Source organism: Monodelphis domestica, chromosome 5 (assembly GCF_027887165.1).
Source record: "Monodelphis domestica isolate mMonDom1 chromosome 5, mMonDom1.pri, whole genome shotgun sequence".
NCBI lineage: Eukaryota > Metazoa > Chordata > Mammalia > Didelphimorphia > Didelphidae > Monodelphis > Monodelphis domestica.
This window is the reverse complement of record NC_077231.1, coordinates 37,378,065-37,397,830: the sequence shown is the minus strand read 5'-3', so window position 1 is coordinate 37,397,830 and position 19,766 is coordinate 37,378,065. Positions and strand designations below refer to the sequence as shown.

Below are 19,766 nucleotides of genomic sequence, written 5' to 3'. Positions count from 1 at the left end.
GTGATCCCTACTCCAACACTGCAGGAACCCCCAGGCAATGTACGGAGCTTTCCCCAGGGAAGCAGATGGGACAAGCGAAAGACACACAGGGACGCAAAGGCCCAAAACATACATATTCACGCTTGAACACAAAGTTGGGCTTAGGTAACTCTCACACCCATCCGACACTGCCCCCTCGCCCCGGGACTTCGGATAGTGGCTCCCTTTTCTAGCACCATGGCCTCTCTACCACAGAGTTCCGGAGCTCCACTCAGCCAACTGGATGGGGTTGTGATCTTCCGACGCAGCCCTTAGGGCAACCCCAAAGACAGGATGGTTCCTAGCTCTGCTTCTCTTCAGAGAGAGTTTAAGGGAAAGGAGTCCAGAGGACACCCTTTACTCTATAAGGATTCCTCAGGCCCCTGTCTACTCTCCTTCATGACCCACCGGGGAGAAACGGGGGTGGGAGGGAAGCGTGCAGGTGCTATTGAAGGGGTGGGCTGTCTCCCACCTTAAAGGGAGAGTAAATTTAGCCACTCTGCTCTGCTTCCGCCCCAACCGGCTACAGGCACAACCTCTTCACTCTTCAGTCTGGTCCCTAGGAACCCCAAGCCTTCGACCCATTTCTCTACTCTCTTATTTAATGCCTGTAGGTTTCTTTCGCTGTCTCCAGAAAACTCAAGTTTTTTTTTTTTTCTTTCTCTCTACTCCTGTCTGTCTATGTGTCTAATTCCAGTATTCCAGAGTCCCCTTTTACCTCCAGTGGCTTGCGTTCTAAGTTCTCGACTGATGTGGTTCCGTCCTCTGGCTCTCCTCCCTTCCACTCGGGTTGCTCAAGCCGTGGGGAGACTGGGTCAGGCTCTACCCCCTCCGCGGGGCCGCATTCTTCCAGGGCCGGGCCACTCCTCTTCCTCGCTTCTCCAGCGCCGCCGCCGGGAGGGAGGGAGGGAGCTAGGGGCTCTGGCTCCTTTCGTGCTGCTGTCGGAGGCTGCTTTGCCCGGGCTGAGTGAACTGCGGCTCCTCCCAGAGCCTCCGGCATCTCCACCCCTCGTCCTCCCCCCGCCCCCCACTCCACCTGACCCGGTGAGCCGCTGCAGCTCTCAGCTACCTCCCTCTCCCCGGTCCAATTCAGTTCCCAGAACACACACACACAGCCACTCCTTCAAAGCCTAGTCCTAACTGACTCTGCCCAGACTCAGAAGGACTCAAAGGAATTATGTCCAGTTGTCCCCTCACCCACTGGTCTCACGCTTGGGTTGCTGGAAGGGCAGTAGGGAGGCTTCCAGTAGCCAAGAGGTGTGCCACTTTGCCTCAGTTTTCCATCCCCAGGAATAGGGTGGAATGGGGATGTCCCTACACAAAGTCCCTCAGAGAGGTGGAGGCGGAGCTCGGAGGAGACGTCTGGAGATCATTCGTCCCAATATCTACCCACCCTCATCTGAGTACAATCTGATCTCTTCGGGTTTCACCCTCGCCCATCGGAGAGCAGACGTCCCATGGAAAGGGGACTCCCCTAGACCAGAAGAGGTTGCCCCAGAACAGGAGAGATCTGTCCAGAACCTCGGGGCCCTATGAGCCGAGCTTTCTCTGTGTCCTACTTCCTTTCTGTAGTTCAGCTACTCCTCCCTGTGGCTCTCAGTTCTCTTGGCTCTCCGGGGCCCGCTAGCCCTGGACTTCCAGCCGTCCCCCACCATCCTCAAATTCTGTGCAGACATCACCTACGAACTGGGTGACTCTGGAGGAGTCCTTGAGTTTCAGATGGGATATAAATGGCTACCAGGAGGCCTCAGGATCCCAGGGGCCGGATCCTAGATTTGCAGTCACCTGGGTGGCAGAGGCGGAATCCGAGTCCGAGTTGACTGCCTTGGGGCCGCCTAGTCTGAGAGCCAACGCAGCAGCGAAGGGGTTAGGCTCCCGCCTGACTCACCCTCCCAGCTTTAACCACCGCCGGCTATTTTTGCTTCAGAAGAGGGGCCCCGGCTTCCCAGCCGCCCCCGGCCCCTGCCAGACCGCAGCCGAGGGACCCAACGGGCCCCGAGCTACAGCCTCTAGTTGACTCAGCTGCCAGGCAGCCAGGGGTATTGGATCTTGAGGCTGATGCCCGCCACCACCATCATCACTTCGCTGGCCACCTGCCCACTCCCTTCACCCCCCCACCCGCCCCTTTCAATTGAATTCAGTTGCGGTTTTGTTTATGGTTCCCCCCCCCCTCTCTGAGCTGTCCTTCTAGTGTATGGGGGCACAAGGGGATAGGAAGGTATTCTGTGAGGGGCAGAGAGAAGAGGAGCCCTGGGTTAGGCATAGGAACTTTAGAACATGCACAATACAAGCCCAGGAGACTCCTTTCTATCTCTGATCCTTTCTGCCAGGCAGGGGTCTTCCTGGATGCCTCTAGACACCACCCTTCCTATATGGCTCCTTGGGGAACTAGTATTTTGAGTCTACATCGGGGAGGCTTTCAGACTTCCCAGGTGGCCAGCAGCTGTCTCCTTCTGCCTTGGGGTTTCCCTTCACCCCAGACAGAGTCTTTGCCTTTAGAGGCAGCTGGAACCTTGGGGAAATGTATAAGCAATCATCTTTGATGCTCCGGAATCATAGAGGGAAGGGGAAAGCCAAACATTTATCAAATTCCTACTATGTGCCAGGTGCTGTGCTGTGCACTTTACAAATATTTCATTTGCTCCTCCAGAATAATCCTGGGAGGTAAATGCTTTTATTATCTCCATTTTACTATTGAGCTAATTTCAGCAAATAGAAGTTAAATGACTTGCTCAGGGTCACATATTTAATAAGTATGTACTATGTATGTGCCAGCCACTTTGCTTGGTTCTGGAGATACAAAAAGAGAAACAATCTCTGCCCTCAAGGAGTTTATATTCTAAAGGCAGAGGCAGGACACACACAAAATGAAGGAAAAACGTTTGGGGAGAGAGGTCACTAACTGCTGGGAGGATAAAGGATTTATAGAGGTGATGCTTGAGCTGAGTCTTGTAGGAAATGGGGGATTACAAGAGATAAAGGTAAGAAGAGATCGAATTCTAGGCATGGGGGAAAGCAATGCAAAAGGAGGAAAGGGGACAGATGGACCATTTTGTATAACAAACAGTAAATTAGCTAGTATGGCTGGATGGTGGAGTTTGTGGAAGGGAACAATGAGACTGGCAAGGTAAGATGAGGTCATGTTGCGAAGAGTTTTAAATACCAAACAGATGAATGAATATTTGATCCTAGAAGTAATAGGGAACAACTGTAGTTTTTAAGGAGGAAAGCTATAGCTATGCTTGAAGCGAAATCACTACTGGCTGGGTGGATGATCAGTTAGAATGCAGGAGTCTTGAGGCTATTGCAATATTCCAGGCAGAGGTGTTAAGGATGAGTGAAGAGAAAGGGATGTGTTGGAGAGATATTGGAGAAATAGCAATGACAAGATCTGGCAACTGATTGGATGATTGGATGAGAGAGTGGGGAGTTAGAGGGATGAGGAGGTTTGGAAACAGGTAACAGTTTCCCTGACAGTAATAGGGAAGTTCAGAAAGTTGGGGGTCTGGGAGAAGTAACAAGCTTTGTTTTGGAAGTATTGAGTTTGAGATGGCTAAGGGACGGCCATTTTGAAATGTCAAAATAGACAGTAGGTTATGTAAATCTGGAACTCAGGAGAGAGACTAAGGTTGGGCGTCCTCTGCTTAGAGGTGATAAGTGAACTCATGGAAGCTAATGAGTTCACCAAGAAGATAGTTTAGAGAAAGAAAGAAACCACCAACAGAAGAGAGAGAACTCAGAAGAGTAAACATGACATGGATTTGGCAAAGGTGATATGGTCACATATGGCCAGCCAGTTTGGGGAAGACCCAAGAGAAGGCAGTGTCTTCTTCTTTTTATTCTCTCCCAATCACTTTAAGTTCCACTGTTGAGCTAGTTTAGTGGCACTGTCTCTTAAAATTAAAAATAAACAGAATAAGGACTGACTTTATATGTTCATTAGTATAAGAAACTCCCTCTACCAATGCTGAGCAACACCTTCTCTGCAACTGTGAGAGAGCCTTAGTTACTTAATTAATTAAATGATAATCAGCTTTCTCTCCCCCATACCACATTGCCTTTCAAGTTTTTTAGAGAGTATGCATACATGCATATATTATACACTTACACATCTCTTTATTTGTGGATAGTATTTTGCTCTAACAGTACGGATTATCTCATTTGGTTCTCTTAATAACACCATGAATAGGCTTCAGGGCTATTACTATCTCCATTTTATGGATTCACAAGTTGAATGACAGCCACTGTTACACGGAGAGTAAGTGTTGGAGCTAGATTCCAAGTCTTGACTCCCAAAATGTACTTGGGGCCAGACATTGTCTTCTTTGCCCCATCAGCCTCAGGTTTTTCTGCTGCTAATGGCTGGAGACTGAGCTCTGAGCAGTAGACAGTGGTATAGGCTGGGTGTCCTGAGGGTGACCCCTAGTGCCCCCACCAGGACCAGTTGGCCAGAGCCCTCGGGGTGGAGTTGGAACTGGGCTCCCGACCCACACCCATTGTCTAATACCCCAAACATGCAGTCCCACTTGACTGAAACTTGGGAAGTGGGAGAGGAGGGAGGGAATCAGGGATACCCTGACCTCAGGCTATGGCCCAGTAAAGGGTGGGATAAAAGAGAGATGGCTAAAGATGCCTCCAAAGTTCCCCCTTCCAGGGCAGCCAAGGTGCTGCCCTTCCCAGCAGAGGCACTGAAGAAAGAGTGAAAGCACAGGGAATGAGGAATGAGATTCCTGTGAGGGAGGAGCAGAGGGAAACAGAAGCTGGGTGCTCTAGAGGTTGGGGGAGCATGCTGCCAAGGCTGTGGCCAAGGCCAGGCCGCTCCCCAAGGCGGTCTCTCCTCCCTCCCCCGGAGCTTGTATTTGCCTTGGCTGGGGTTCCAGGTGACTCATCTGCTGTTGAGCTGCTGATAGGGACAGCCAGGGCCGGGAAACCCAAATTATAGGCTCTCTGTGAACTCAGCTCTCTGTCTTCCCCAGGCTCATCAACTTTTATAGCTTTGTACCAGAAGACCACCAGAGGGCAATAAAGAGTGCCCACTGCAAAAGCTTTGCTATAGGCCCCACTTTGGGGAGAGGTTATATGGGTAATTGCCTGGCCTGAGAGTTTGGGGTGCCCCTTGTATTGCTGATTGGAGGGAGAAAGGTATATCTCCACCAACTGGTCCTGAAGAGGATTCCAGTACTGATGCTTATATTTAATCTTTAACAGCTAGGTGGCATAGTAATAGAGTACCAGACCTGGAATCAGGGAGATTCATTTTCCTGAATTCAGATTTGGCCTCTGACACTAGCTGTGTGATCCTGGGTAAGTCATTTAACCCTGTTTGCCTTAGTTTCCTCATCTGTCAAATGAGCTCGAGAAGGAAATGGCCAAATACTCTGGTATCTTTGCCAAGAAAAATCAAATGGGATCACGAAGAGTTGACCGAGACTGAATAAAAACCTTTTTCTACCACAATCAAGGCAAGGCAACATTATCACTTCCTTCACACAACCCTCTCAGACCTTCCAGTTTCTTCTTGTTTCTCGATAACCCAACAATAATACTCATTTTCACCTGATTTCATCAGGATAAAGCTATTAAAGGGAGAGGGCAACACAAGATAAGTTTTTCTCAACAAATCCCTGCTCTTCCTTCTCCCAATCATTTTCTACCCAAGAACTATCCTGTCCTCCAAACTATGTTTGCCTTTGACATTTGATATTATTGAAAAGCAACCTTGGTTTGTAATGGAAAGATGATTTGGAGTGCTTGAGTCCTGGTTACCTTACCCATCTCTCCATACCCGTCCAGCTCTCCACTTAGCCCAAATCCCTTACCTGACAAAAAGGGAAGGACTTCTTCCCATCCAATCTCAGGGCTCAGGCCTCTAGGACTTATAGAGCAGATTCAATGCACCTGTGGGTGAGGAGTTAACGGAATTTCAGACATCCCCCTAGACACTTACCAAGCCCACCTCCACATCTAGGAAAGATTTCTTTCTTGCTGCAGTACCAGCATAATTGTGACCCTGGCCAAGGATCTCTGGCTCAGTTCTGGATCACAACAACTTTACTGGGATTTTCTATGAGCACAGAATGAAATCCTTGATGGTTGTATCATATTTAAAACTGAAAAGGAGAGGTGACTAAGCGATCAGAGTTGATTTTGTTTCTATTTCCCTGATCCCCACAATCAGTTACTAGCCTCTAAAGGATACTCCAATGCAACTGCGATATAATCTATTTGGAGGTGCCCTCAAAGAGCATCTTGGCTGTCCCTTGTCCATCTGCTCCTGTAAGTTTCCTTCCCACTTTTCCATCTTGGGTAGAAATGCTCTATCTGTGAAGTTTTTCTTGATAAGTCCAACTCTAGCCTCTACTCAAAGACCTTCTACTTCTAGAGGCAGTCATTTGGGTATCGTCATGTTAAGGCATTTTCCCCAACATCAGGTCTCAATTTGCCTCATTACACCTCTAAGGGAGTTGGTCCTTCATTGACCTAATCACAGAAAAGGAGCCAGAAATTTGCTAGAAAATGCAGGCATACCGCTGATCTCTTTTCAGGTTCCTTGTTTCTGTCAAAAATGGAGCAACTAGATAGGATGAAGAATGAAAGGTAATCAATGGTCAAAAGATCTGAAACAGGAAATTAGAAGAAGAAATCCATGGGGAAAATGCTCTATATCACTAATAACTAATAATCAGAGAAGTACCAAGGGCAATATCTCTGAGGTTCTACCTGACATCCATCAGACTGGCAGAAATGACAAATGCTAGAGGGACTATGGGAAGATGGATACTACTGGTGGAACTTTGAACTTATCCAGCCATTTAAACAGTGTATATACTTTGACTCAGTGACACCATTAGTAAGTCTATTGACCAAAAAGATCAAAGAAAGGGGGAAAAAAAGGACAAATATGTACAAAAAATCTTTGTACCACTTTTGGTGACAAAGAATTGGAAACTGAAGAGTGTCTATCAATTGGTGGTCTGACTAACCACTAAAAGGCCCTCAGTCTCAACCACAGAGGCTAGGGTTTCAGTGGTGGTGCTGAGATTTGAAGCAACCTCCCACAAGCAGAGACCAGAGTTAACATAGAAGATGAAATAACTTCACTCATTTTTCAGTTGTGTCTGACTCTTCATAACCTAGTTTAGGATTTTCTTGGCAAATATACTAGAATGGTTTGCCATTTCCTTCTCCAACTCATTTTGCAGATGAGGAAACTGAGGCGAATAGGGTGAAATGACTTACTCAGGGTCACACAGCTAGTAAGTGTCTGAGGCCATAACTGATCTGAGGAAGAGTAGTCTTCCTGACTCTGTCTAACACACCATCTACCTATCCCAGAAAGAGTTAATTTACCCCAGGAAAAATCATGAGGACAACTAGTCAGCAGTAGGATGATAGGTAAATAGGAGTGCTTGAACCTTCCCCATTACTTCAACATCTTCTCTTTTTTAAACCCTTACTTTCTGTCTTAGTTTCCATTCTAAGACAGTGGCAAGAGTTAGGCTATCAGAATTAAGTGGTTTCCCCAGGGTCACATAGCTAGGAAGTGTCAGAGGTCAGATTTGAACCCAGGTTCTCCTGACTCCAAGCCTGATGCTCTATCCACAGTGCTACTTAGCTGCCCCTACTCTTTTAACCCTGCTATGCTACTTCCACTTATTGCTCCTAATTTTCTCCTCCAAGTCTAAAAAGAAAAAGTCCATTTTCTCTTCCATATGACAGACCCTCAGAGACTTAAATACAGCAAATCACGTCTATTCTGAGCTCTTTTTCTTCAGGCTAAATATACCCAATCGCTTTCACAGATCATTATATATCATGAACTCAAGGTCTTTCATCCTCTTGGTTTCCCTCCTCTAAACACTCTCCAACTCTTCCAGCTCCCTCTTAAACTAAACATAATAATACAGAACTAAACACGATAGTCCAGGACGACATGAAACAAGGGCAGAGTGCAGTGGAACCATCATCTACATATTCCTGGAAGTTATTATTCTCTTAATGAAGCTCAAGATTAAATTAACATTTTTTGGTTGCCACATCACGATGCTGACTCATTTTGATCTTGCATTTCACTAAAACCCTCAGATTTTTTTCAGGAAAAAAAAAAGACTGTCTAATTATGCCTTCTCACCCATAAAGGCAATTGTTTTGACTCAAGTGTTAAACTTTATATCCTTACTGAATTTTATCTTATCAACTAAACCTAATGCTCTAACCTGTCAAAATATTTTTGTGTCCTGACTTTCTCATTGAATGTTAGGTCACCTGGGACTTAATTGAAATCATTTACAAAAAAAGACAAGAGGCTCAGGACCAAGAACTTATGGCTTAATGAATAGAACACTGAACCTGGAGTCAAGAAGACTGAGTTCAAATCTAGCCTCAGGCACTTACAAAATTGTATGATCCTGAGAAAGTCACTTAATCTCTGTTTGCCTCAGTTTCCTCAGCTGGAAAATGGGAATAATAATAGCACCTACTTTTCAGGGTTGTTATGAGGATCAAATGAGATGATATTTGTAAAAAGTATATAGCACAGTGGTTGGCTTCTAGGAGGTCCTATATAAATGCTTATTCCCTCTTTTCCAATCATAGATCCTAGGGATATTCTACAAGAGACTTCTTGCCAAAGTTGAGAATGCTCTTTAAAAAATAATAACATTAATCTTCTGTCTTAGAGTAAACAGAAATATGCATTTCAAGTCAGAAGAGCAGAAAGGGCTAGGGCGAGGCAATTGGGGTTAAGTTGCTACCCCAGGACCACACAGCTAGGAAGTGTCTGAGATCACATTCAAATCCAGGTCCTCTTGACTTTAAGCCTTCCATTCCATCTATTAAGCCATGTAGTTGACAATGCACTATTAATGAATATACTTTAAATCTAGTCATCCAATTTTGAATCCATCTAACTGGATTGTTATATAGTCCAGTGGCATCAAATGGATCCCTGCTGGCTTCATATTGACTTAGAAATCTATAGATTAACATTAACTATGTTCTATTGTATTTTTATTTAGTTGAGCATTTCCCTATTATATTTTAATCTGATTCAGGATGCACTTGGGAGTTTTGTGACCTCTTGTTGACTGAAGATCAAATGTTTGAGAGCCCTCTGAAATCTAGTCTACCTGTTTCCATCTTCTCTAGAAGAATATAGCATGAGATATTTTATTTTAGAAAAAGCTAAAATCAAAGTAAACTATGTATACAGCATTTTTCTCTACTGATTGAATAATTTTGTCACAAAAGAGCTTAATCCATAATCAGCAACGTGTTCTTGATGAACTCTTTGTAATGACCACTGTTCATTCTAGATTCTGTTCACTAATCATCTCCCTATCGTAATGATGTGTTTCAAAATTTTCTTAGTAATTAAAGCAAGCTAACCAGTCTGTGGTTGTAAGCTCTTCTCTTCTCTTTTATGAAAATCATATCCACCCTTCTTCGGTTGTGTGATACCTCCCCCATTTCCTATCATCTTTCAAATACTACTGATAGTGTCTCAGAAATCCCATCTCTTGGTTATCTTCCTGCCTGTTCTACATGCTACCTCTCAATCCTCTTTGCTCTTCCTCCAAGTCACACTCAATGACTAGGGATGTCTTCCAAGGCTCATTCCTAGTCCCTCTTCTTTTTTCCCTTGATAATATTTTACTTGGTGATCTCACCAATTTCCTTGGATAATCTCTATGCAGATGACTCTTAGATCTCTTTGTCCAGCTCTAATCTTTTTCCTGAAGTCCAGTCCTGTATACTCAGTATCTTGGAACATCTATCTCACAGGGTTCTTATGAGGATGAAGTGCTTGGCAGAGGGCTGACACATTGTCAAGACTATATACATGCTCATTCCCTTCTCATCCCTTCCTGTAGATGACTTAAAACTCTTAACACACTCAAAAGGAAGTAATTGTCTTTCTCCTCAAACCCTTGGCTCTTCCTAACTTTCCTGTCATTGTCAAGGGGTGAATCATCACTCCAGTCACACAGACTCTACTTTTGTCTCTTTCCCCCCAATCTCCATAACTAATCTGTCACCAAGAGCTGTTGGTTTTCCTTAGAAAAGCCCCTTCCTCTCCTCTGGCATTGCCACAACCTTGGTACAGATTTTATCTATTGGAATGACCAATCCAGCCCAATCTATCCTCCACTAAGCTATCAAAGTAGTCTTTGTAAATTACAGATCTGACTATGTCACCCCCCACTTTGCCACCCATTATCTTCTAGATTGAATAGGAACTGTTCTTTTTGGCTTTTAAAGCTCTTCACAACCTGGGCTCTTCCTACTATTGCAGGCTTTTCCCATCTTACTATCTTCCACATAGTCTGTGATCGGGTCAGTGACACTGGCCTCCTAGTTATTATAAAACTCAATTTCCCAGCTCTGAGCACTTTCAATGACTGATCCCAATGCCTGGAATTCTCTCTCACCTTATCTCTACAACCATGGCTTTCCTGATGTCTTTCAAATATCAGCTAAAATCCCACTTTCTGCAAGAAGCTCTCCAAATCCATCTTAATCTAAGTGACTTTCTTTTGAGATTATCTCAAATTTATCCTGCAGATGTTGTCTTCCTTTCTTAGACTGTGAGTTTCTTGGGGTCTCCCCCTCCCCACCTTCTTTAAAAATTCTAAGTGCTTCTGCTGGGTCTGTACCCCAAAGAGATAATGGACAAAAAGACTTGTACAAAAATATTCATAGCTGCGCTCTTTGTGGTGGCCAAAAACTGGAAAACGAGGGGATGCCCTTCAATTGGGGAATGGCTGAACAAATTGTGGTATATGTTGGTGATGGAATACTATTGTGCTAAAAGGAATAATAAAGTGGAGGAATTCCACGGAGACTGGAACAACCTCCAGGAAGTGATGCAGAGCGAGAGGAGCAGAACCAGGAGAACATTGTACACAGAGACTAATACACTGTGGTATAATCAAACGTAATGGACTTCTCCATTAGTGGCGGTGTAATGTCCCTGAACAATTTGCAGGGATCTAGGAGAAAAAAACACTATTCATAAGCAAAGGATAAACTATGGGAGTGGAAACACCGAGGAAAAGCAACTGCCTGAATACAGCGGTTGAGGGGACATGACAGAGGAGAGACTCTAAATGAACACTCTAATGCAAATATTATCAACATAGCAATGGGTTCAAATCAAGAAAACATGTAATGCCCAGTGGATTTATGCGTCGGCTATGGGGGGTGGGGGGAGGAAAAGAAAATGATCTATGTCTTTAATGAATAATGCTTGGAAATGATCAAATAAAATATAATTTAAAAAAAAATTCTAAGTGCTTAGCATACGTTGTTGTTCGGTTGGGTTTGACACTTTTCTTTACAAAGATACTAGAGATAAACTGAAGTAAACTGGGTTAAGTGACTTGCCCAGGGTCACACAGATAGTAAGTGTCTGACATCTGATTTTAACCTCAGGAAGAGGTCTTTCTGACTCCAGGCCCAGCACTCTATCTACTGAGTCACTTAGCTGCCCCATCTGAAACATAGCAAGCATTGAATAAATTCCTATTTGATTGATTGTTGACTGACTATTCCAGTTATTTCAGTACCCAACAATTTAATTCCTCTGAATTAGATGATATGAACTCATCAAGAGCAAGAGGTTAGTCTTTTACTATCTGTTTATTCAGGTATCAACCCCCTCTCTGTTAGCCATTTTTATTCCATTTTTTCCAGTGAAAAGATCATTTTTCCTAGTAAACAGAAGAAAAATGAAGATAAAGTGGCTTCTTTTTCTCCCTATAGATATTATCATTGTCCTATTCATCTCAAAGAAAAGTCCTAACCCTTCTTTGATCTTCCTTTTTCTCTCAATATCATAAGATTATAAAGGGGACCAATAAATTACCTCAAAGCTGAAAAATTCCAAATAATTGTGTGGAGTTTCTGTGGTAGTTTTGTTTTGGGGTTACTTTTTGTTGCTGCTCTTCCCATTTACATCTGTGTGGTCATTGGGTATACTAATTTCTTAGTTCTGCTTACCTCACTCACATTCAGCTCACTCAGATTTTCCCATGCTTCTCTGCATTCTTCCTCCTCATCCTATCTTATGGTACTGTACTATGTCATTCATGTACCACAATTTGTTTAGTTATTTCCCAATGGATAGGCATCTGCTTTACTTCCAATTCTTTGTTACCACAAAAAGTGAGGCTAGGAATATTTTGGTCTAGCACAGGGACTTACTGAGGTCACTGGGACAGGCTACTTGTGCCAACCCTTACCCTTCACCAGCCATTGAAATTTATCCTGGATTCATTTTATCCTGAGGTTGCCTGACTTCCGCAAGAGGCTAAATAGATCTCCCAAAGTGTGAATATTCTGGGACTCCTTTTTATTCCCTCTTTAGACTACATATTACAAAATAATATTGTAAAAGAGTACTTTAATCCAAGGTCTAATCCGAATGAGAAATAAATACTTATTGGTCTTTCTTTAACAAGTTATTCTGAATCTGTGTTCTGGTCTTAAATCCTTTGTAGCCTGCCCCATTTCTAAAACTAATTAAAAGTTCCGGGAGGAATTCTATTCTCCCTGAAGATAAAATTAGCATGTTGACAGGACAAGAAGGGATTGGGGGAGGAGTGGAGTTGATAGCAATACCCTCTTTTCCCCATGCCTTGACTGGATTAGGGTAATGATCAGACTGAGGGAAGGAAGAAGTCTTTCATTAATTTAAAGTAATTGAAGAATCTCAGGTCCACTTTTGACCAGATGGAAAGAGAATCCTTAGAGGGAATTCTTCAAGAGGGATTGAATGGTTTTAATAAAATGATTCTCCAGGGTGTACCAAAACTTAAGTGACTATTGTTCTGCCTGATAAATCAAAATGTTAACTGAACTTTGACCTGAATTCTGTAACTATATTTTATCTTATTTTAGAATTCTGTCTTTGTCTGGTAAGAAGAAAAACTGTACTGAGATTCTCAAATGCAGAATGAATTTCTGTCCTTTAGATTTTCTCTCTCTTTAAGCAGAGATGCTTAGAATGAGAATAATTCAGTTAATAAAATTTGTCTCTGGTAGGCTTGTTTCCAAAACACAGAGTATACTATTTTCTTTCTGATAGTAGTGTTAATTATAGAAATGGCTATGGTGCCAAAGCTAGTGTTTTCCTGGAGGAGGGAGGGCAAAGAAATAAAACAAGTATCCAATTTATAAACGTGAATCAGGTATGGAATGGGTAGTATTTTTACCACACAAAAAATATTGCCCAACAATAAAGAATCACAGAATGACTTGTACAGAACCCACTACCTTATCATGGTTATAACATCAGTTAGAAGGCTAAAGTTCAGTTCTCATTGGGATGTAAACAGTTGGGTTTTTTTGTTTTTTTTTTTTTTGTGAGACTCAAGACTGATAATTAGACTATTTGAATTTCACTTTTATTTTGCATAGTCTGATCAAATGCTACTTGTATCCCCTTTTTGGGCCTCCTTCTCTGATGCTGATCCTCACCATATTGTAAACTCAATTTCTGCCAAGACTTCTACAATCATGGTCATTCCAACAGAGGATGTCCTTGTTGGGAAGACCTTCCATGATCTTTTGATGTTTATAAGATTGATGCTAGAGGGAAGGAAGCATGAAAGATGAGTCAATTAAACCAGGAGTCTCTAGTAAAGGTTCAACCTGTGGATCTATGCCCCTTATGAACATATTGAGGTGGCACACTGGGTTAAGCATTGAGCCTGGAGACAGGAAGACTCAAAGTCAAATTCAGCCTCAGACACTTCTTAGCTGTATGACACTGGACAAGTCACTTAACCATTGTCTGCCTCACTTTCCACAACTGTAAAATGGGGATCAAAATAGCACCTACCTCATGTCATTGTTATGAGGAACAACTGAGAAAATATCTGTATAATTCTTATTCCCACCTCCCATATAGGAAGCAGAGACCCAGATGGCCCAAGTCTTGCCATTATCCTCAACTACAAAAGGACCTTTCCGTCTTTCATTCTCAGGACTGGAATCACATCTAGATTTCTCAAAAGTCGAATTCCAGAGTCCTGCCAAGCAGAAGCCACATCTTTTTCTTAGTGTGGTACAAAGAGTCATCAGCAACCAATTAGAAGGACTCAACCCATCAGTGAGTCAGACATAATTGGAAGTAAGCAGAGAGTATCTTCACATGCTGCTAAGGGGAGAAGGGGAGTTGATGAGTTTGACTGGAACGCCCTTAGGTGGTTGCCACTTGGAGAAATAACAGTCCTAAATAAGTAACTTTCCTTTTTAGTCTTTGACCTCCTAGAGATATATGCCTATTAGTGGGATCTCTGAGTTAAAGTATATGGAAATTTTGCTCATCTCATAATAAAAATATTTGCATTTACTTTATTTTTTATTAAAACCCTTATCTTTTATCTTAAAATCATTACTAAATATCAATTCTAAGGCAGAAGAGTGGTAAAGGCTAGGCAATTGGGGTTAAGTGACTTGCCCAGGGACACACAGTTAGGAAGTGTAACTCAGGACCTCTCACATCTCCAGACCGGGCTGAGCCACTACCCTTTAAAGACTTATATTTGAAAAGAATTTCTTAGTAACATAAATGAAACTTCAATGAGTAGACTTTGCAAGTGAATATTTCTGAGCTGTTGTGGAAAGAGGTAAAAAGAGAACTGGACTTGAAATGAGAAGATCTATGATCACGTATCAGTATCACCCCCTATTAACTTTGAAAATTTAAGGGTAAGTCATGTAGTGAATGGCCAGTCGGGTGGCATAGTGGCTAGCTGGAACATTGGGCTTGGGATCATGAAGACTCATCTTCCGAAGTTCAGATTTAACCTCAGATACTAGCTGCATGACTCTGGGCAAGTCACATAACACTCTTTGCCTCAGTTCCTTATCTATAAAATGAGTTCGAGAAGGAAATGGCAAACCATCCCAGGTTCTGTGCCAAGAAGATCTCAAATGGGGTCACATGACTGTAGTAACTGAGCAAAAAGTGTGGTGAGTACTTCATATAAAAAACAACAACATAACAACCTGGGTTCAAATCTCACCTCTGATATTTATTAACTCTGTGAACTTAGTGATGCAGTTACATTTTCTAAGCCTCAGTTTCCTCATATATAAAATGGGGATAATATCTCAACTACTCACCTCATAGGATTGTTTTGAAAATCAAATCAAATAATGGTTTTGAATGGTTTCAAATTGCTATATAAATGGTAGTAGCTGCTGCTACTACTAAAAAAAAATGAGTAGAAGGGATCAACTGGTATCCTTTGCCTACTCCCCTTTGTACCTATTTTCCCCTTTTCTAACTTCTAAACTTCTGACTTCTAAATTCAACCTGACTTTACCACGTATCTCACTTTACCATTAAGATCTCACAAATCTTAATGGGGAATGAGCTAAAGTAGAATAGAAGAAAGATAAACTGGGTAGAAGATGGAATACATCAGAGTAAAGAACAGGTCGCAGGAACAAAGAATTACATATTTAGAAATGAAAGAGACCTCAGACATCATCTAGCCCAAATCTTTTCTTTTGTTTGTGAGGAAACCAAGACATGGGAGTTGACGGACTTGACCAAGGTCACAAGAAAGGCACAGACAAGATCCCTACTTGGGAGTTTAGAGTAGTCAAGAAGAGGACTAGAAAAGACAAATTAGCCAAATAGGCTAATAGAGCCTGTTTTGCTTGTTGGGACCATGATCAGAATTAATTAAAAAAAGAATTAATAATAACAACAAATGATTTGACCCAAAACAGAACTCAATCCCAAACTATTTAAACAAGAAATCTGGAGTGGGAAATGTAAAGTGAATGTTAGAGATGACATCAAGAAGGATTATCATAATTTTATATAAATGTAGTACTTCCTTTGGGCTAACTCCCCCCAATCATCTTAGGTTCTAGGAATAATCCTGTGGGGGTCTAGCTCCTTCATACTATATTTACAAATCTCCTCTGACAGGAGTGTTTCCCCTTTAAAATCAACTCATAGGCTTAACTAGCTTTTTAGAAATGACATTTACTCAAGTAGCTTATGAAAAATAGCAAATACAATCATTTCTCCTAAAAAGGTACATTTCCCCACAAATATATAGTCTATTCAGTGAAGAGTAGAAATGATCTTAAAGTACAAGGGTAAGACGACACATATGTAAAGGGATAGCTCACAATTCTAAAATATCAAAACTGAGATGTTCATTTTGGTCCAGAAAATTCACAAAAAGTTCACTGAAGAATTGGTTTCAACAAATGGATCCATTAGTTGTGAACTGATCCAGTCATTCTGGAGGGCAATTTGGAACTATGCCCAAAGGGCGATAAAAGACTGTCTGCCCTTTGATCCAGTCATAGCACTGCTGGGTTTATACCCCAAAGAGATAATAAGGAAAAAGACTTGTACAAGAATATCCATAGCTGCATTCTTTGTGGTGGCCAAAAATTGGAAAACGAGGGGATGCCCATCAATTGAGGAATGGCTGAACAAATTGTGGTATATGTTGGTGATGGAATATTATTGTGCAAAAAGGAATGATAAAGTAGAGGAATTCCATGGAGACTGGAACAACCTCCAGGAAGTGATGCAGAGCGAGAGGAGCAGAGCCAGGAGAACATTGTACACAGAGACTGATACATTGTGGTACAATTGAAGGTGATGGACTTCTCCATTAGGGTCAATGCAATGTCCCTGAACAATCTACAGGGATCTAGGAGATCTTATACACAAGCAGAGGACAAACTGTGGGAGTAAAAACACCAAGGAAAAGCAACTGCTTGACTACAGGGGTGGAGGGGATATGACTGAGGAGAGACTCTAAATGAACACTCTAATGCAAATACCAACAACACAGAAATGGGTTCGAATCAAGAACACATGTGATACCCAGTGGAATCACGCGTCGGCTACGGGGGTGGGGGGTGGGGGGGAGAAAACAATCTTTGTCTCCAATGAATAATGCTTGGAAATGACCAAATAAAATAATGTTTTAAAAAAAAAGGAATAATGAACTGGAGGAATTCCATGGGGACTGGAACAACCTCCAGGAATGGATGCAGAGTGAGAGGAGCAGAACCAGGAGAACATTGTATACAGAGACTGATACACTGTGGTACAGTTGAATGTAATGGACTTCTCCATTAGTGGCAATGCAGTGACCCTGAACAACCCGGAGGGATCTAGGAGAAAGAACACTATCCACATCCAGAGGAAACACTGTGGGAGTAGAAACACAGAAGAAAAACAACTGCTTGGTTACATGGGTCGAGGGGATATGGTTGAGGATGTAGACTCTAAATGATCATCCTAGTGCAAACATCAACAACATGGAAATGGGTTTTGATCAAGGATACATGTAAACCCAGTGGAATTGTGTATCAGCTACGGGAGGGGTGGGGGAGAGGAGGGAAAGAATATGATTCTTGTAACCAAGGAAAAATATTCTAAATTGACTAATTAAATAAAATTTTCAAAAAATAAAATAAAATCCTTCTGGCTTCCCCCCCCCAAAAAAAACCCCAAACAACAGTGCCTACTCTTAAGAAATTCACAGTCTAATGAAAGGAGACAACATTCAAGCAACTCCACATACAAGAAATATAAAGGATAAATTGGAAGCTATCTCGGAGAAAAGGCACTAAGATTGAGGAAGACTTGGAAAGTCTTCTTTAAGAAGGTAGAACTTTAGCTGAATCTCAAAGGAAGCAAGGGAAGCCATGAAGTAGAGATGAAGAGGAAAAAGTTTCCAGGAATAAGGAAGAATCAGTGGAAATGCACAGAATTGAAAGATGGAATGCTTTGTTGGGGGAACCACAAGGAGGTCAATGTTCCTACATTACAAAGTTTGTAGAGGGGAGTGAGATGTACAATACTGAACAGGTAGGTAGGGTTTCTTTGTTGTGTAAGAATATTTCCTGATTGAACCAATCAGCACCAAGTGTGAATAGGGTTTGTACACCTCCATGAATCAATCAAAGGTATTTTATGAGAGATTTAGGCATAACCTACAAGATTTTTATTGTACAGAAAAGCTATCTCAATATGAGATAGAGATTCCAATGCCAGGAGCAGAGAGGAAGTAACAAGGGCCATTCAGTACTGAGCCCCAGTGGGCCAACTGAAGGAATTCTAAAGCCAACCAGCCGCCACGCTTTCCCTCCTATCATGTGAACTTTTTCTTGGTTCCCTTTCCTTAGAAGTCTGAGGTATGGCGGGGATTCATATGCACTCTGAAAGGTTATAAAAGTATCAGACACATTTTCTCCTTTGACTCTGCCCTTCCCTAGTTTTGGAAGACTCCTAGAAGAGATCTGTAATCACTGAAGGGTTTATCTTGTCCACTGTCCAGGGTCACACAGCCAGGAAGGTTCTGAGGCTAGATTTGAACCTGGGACCTCCCATCTCCAGGCTTGGCTTTCTATCCCCTGAGCCACCCAGCTGTCCCTATCTAATTGCATTTCTGAAACAGACAGAATAACACTGTGGACAACTCATTGGGCTTGGAATTGACTATAGGAAGAGGAGAATGGGCTATAATACAATGCTCCCCAGACTGGGCAAGTCATGTAAGCTTGCCTGTCTGTCTCCTCATCTATAAGACAAGGGTGATAATAGTACCTACTTCCCAGTGTGGTTGCAAGGATCCACTCGTATGATATTTGAAAGCACTACATACATATTCACATAAAGTTAGTATTCCTCAGGAAAGCACAAAGCCCATGTATTTAACACCGACATTGCTGCACGACTGGGAAAGATGAAATACGATAGTCTGAAGAATTCCAAATTGCTATCGTACAGAGGGCAGGCACGAGCAGACTACAATGTACACCCAATGAAGAGCTTCCAAGAAAAGGAATAGAAGACAGTATCAAAGAAATGTATGATAGGAAGAGGAGATGGGCTTGGTTGTACATCAAGGGCAAGGAGTAGCAGGTGGACATTCATCGAATCCCACTTGTACTTTCAAAATCTCAGGGAAAAAATCAAGGAAAGCTTTCTGTATTTGTGTGAACCCCCAGTCAAGTCCACAAGCATTATTAGGTGCCTGCTATGTGCCAGGCACCGTGCTAAATGCTGGGGATACAAAAGAAAGGCAAAAACACTTCCTGCTTTCAAGGCACTGAGAATCTAATACGGAGGCAACTTTACTATATACTGGCTAACATGTAAATGCTTTTCATGACTATATCAAATTGTTTGCCTTCTCAAGGAAAGGGGAAGGGAGGGAAGGAGAGGGAAAATGATGATCTCAAAATTCTAAAAAATAAATGTTGGAATTGTTTGCTAACATACAATTGAGAAAAGATCAATTTAAAAAATAAGATAGAATAAAGCAACTATATATAACCAAGGCATATGCACAATAAATAGGAGATGGTGTCAGAGGAAAGGGGACTAGGAAAAGCTTCTTACACTAGGTGCTATTTTAGCTGAAACGTGATAAAAGTTGAGGAAGTCGGGACAAGGAGATGAAGCGTCTTGTTGGAGGATCAGAAAGGAGCCCGGTGTCACTGGATTGCAGAGTTTGGGAAAGCAATTTATGTGCAAGTAAACCAGAAGGGTGGGACTAAACTAGGCTAGATGGGCCTAAAAGTCAAAGGGTTTTCTATTTGATCTTGGAGGCAATGGGTAGCCACTAAAGTCTACTGAATAGGAAGTAACATGATCAGACCTAGCTTAGTGAAGGATGGATTGGGTTAGGGAGAGACTCCAGATAGGGAAACCAAACAGCAGGTCATTTCAAAAGTCAAAGTGGTTGATA

At 42.4% G+C, this 19,766-nt stretch overlaps 1 protein-coding gene across 4 annotated transcripts in view; it reads right to left on the bottom strand.

Annotated features, from left to right (window-relative positions):
* WNT10B (Wnt family member 10B) overlaps window positions 1–19,766 on the bottom strand; it is a 46,928-nt gene that overhangs the window by 12,413 nt on the left and 14,749 nt on the right. The window contains exon 1 of one of the 4 annotated variants that reach the window (XM_056798340.1): window positions 737–972. The exons of the other annotated variants lie outside the window; for them this stretch is intronic. The gene's annotated coding sequence lies outside the window, so the exon portion shown is untranslated. Of the gene's footprint in view, window positions 1–736; window positions 973–19,766 lie in introns of those variants that run through there. 4 annotated transcript variants of the gene reach the window in all.